This window comes from Nannospalax galili, unplaced genomic scaffold (assembly GCF_000622305.1).
Source record: "Nannospalax galili isolate Female #2095 unplaced genomic scaffold, S.galili_v1.0 scaffold50, whole genome shotgun sequence".
NCBI lineage: Eukaryota > Metazoa > Chordata > Mammalia > Rodentia > Spalacidae > Nannospalax > Nannospalax galili.
In genome coordinates this window covers 2,148,454-2,150,843 of record NW_008328749.1, presented here as the reverse complement: position 1 = coordinate 2,150,843, position 2,390 = coordinate 2,148,454, and positions in this window count along the sequence as shown.

Genomic DNA, 2,390 nt, shown 5'->3' with positions numbered 1-2,390 from the left:
TTTTGTAGCAGATTATACAAATAATGCAGTGGTTATCTATTTTCAGTCAAATTGTAGAGAAAGAAAAGCAAAAATCACAATCTGAGAGAAAAATATTGAACTTAAGACACTGCAGTATAGTATAATGTGTACTTGGACTTTATCACAGTGTATATAGAAAGGTTCAAAGGGCATCCTTTCATAAAGTCTCTGATTGCAAGAGCAACAACCAGTTCCATGCCAAGCAGAACAAAAGTCTTTAGTAGACTCTTTGAGGAGAATGGGACTAAACACCTTTGAAATAAAAGTAATTTTTCACGGAAACATGCTTAAAAATCCCTATTTATAATAAATCAGTTTATCTGGACCAACTGTATGGCCTTAAACACCCAAAAGGAAAGTATAACCAAAGATTAAAGGGACCAATATAATTTCTTAAGAGTCCATATGCATAGCTCAAGGCTACACAACAAGCAACAATGCCAGACAGGCGATACCTTCTTTTGAGTTGTTGGCCAGGATGGCCAAAGGGACTCCCAGATAGTAACCCAACATAGAACTGGGAAAATGAACAGTAGACCCCAATCTTATCCAGAGGAATATCAACTGATTTCTGCTAGATGAAAAACAGCTGACCCTTCTAAAACAAAGACCTCTAGATAGGGTGACGAGATTCACCAGAAGGGCAAGTAGTGGCAAATGGCTGGGGTGCCGACAACACAGCAGACAGTAGCAGGGATATCAGAGTATAAGGACTCTAGTTGGGGGAGGGAGGCTATGGGAAGGTCCTATCTGGGAGGTGGGTATAAAAATAAATAAATAAATAAAATTTTTAAATCCTTATTTATAGTAAAATATCAGCACATTAATTATAACCTCACTTTTCTTGAGGGGAAGTCTATTGTCTTTCTGACTTTTTATCTGAAAGTAATTTTGTCAACTTCTAAGATGTGTTTCTTTGTCAGTTGCCTTGAGGAAATGAGTTGTTATGATCCTGTGTATGGTTATTTTTGTATGTGTACATGTGTGAGCTCATGCACATAAACATACCCTTCACCTGTAGTGAGCTCCTGGTTTATAGTTTATATTAAATTGGGCAATTTAAGCCAGTATTTCTTAACCTTTTCATCTTTATTTTGTAGTGCTGTTTTATTTAAAGAATATTTAACTCTTAGACCTAGCTGACTCAATTTCCAGTCCATGTGCTGTTGGCCTCATCTGAGATCTCAATATTCAGGATCTCAGGTTCCCATATAACATGAAATTTACATTTTGAAAAGTCTCACAATCAACAATTCCTTTAAATTTGATAAGGATGACTTTAAGCCACTTATTTTCTAACAATGTTTTAAATAAGTGATTGGTTGAAATGAATTCAGTGTCTTCTAGAAAACAAATTGCATTGATTGTGTTTAATATGAATTATCTCCACACCTTATTCACTCTTAATATGTATCTTACATTTATTGTTGATGAGAAGAGAAAACAGCTTTGTCTGTGTCTGCTCAGAGACTCACATATAAGGAGTGGCCATGGAAATGAACTTTGGTCTACTCCCTTGCTCATGTTGTATTCACCTGAGGCCCAGCCCTTAGTTTTAAAAGATCTGAGGTTTATCTCATCAAATATGAGTTTTCACAATATTAAGGAATCTTTTCTTCAGCAAAGGGAACTCCTCTCTGACTAAAGTTCAAGTTCTTCATGCTGGAAAAATGTTGCCAGAAAAGAATGGATTGAGTAACTGTAAGTCAGCCATTTCTGAATGTGAGCTCATATGGTCAGGGTGGTGGGGTGACCAGTGTGAAACTTACAGGTTATTAGGCTGGAGTGAGGGTAGTATATGACTGTTCATAAGTGCAGGATTACAGGAGGAATAGTATAGAATGGGCAAAGCTGCAAGATACAAGATGATTAATGATGTTGAATCAGACATGCTAAAAGATGGGGCTCATTTTAATGTAAGAAAGTTTTTTTTTTTTTACAACAAACCATTTAAACAATATAGGAAACTACTGTAGAATTTTAGTGGCTATAACTAATATATTGTATATGTGATACACAAAGTCTTCATGTTGAGACATAAACTAAAATAAGAATGTCTAAAACTGTTTAGGTAAAATTGACATAAAAGCATAACTCTCACCTCAAAGGGGATAAGAGATAATTTATTCTGAATCCAAACATGAGTGATCATTACCCAGGAACACAGATTCAGGTTACCCAAAATTCCATGTTCCAACATGGTAACAGTTTTATAGAATTTGATAGTAACAAAACAAAGAAAAGTAATAAGTAGAAAACACATTTCAAATACATTGGTAGGTAATTCAGTATGTAGGTCACGGCAAAGCGGAAAATTTTTATTAGAGGTCTCAGATTCTATCTGATGACATTATTAGCTTTTTGATCGG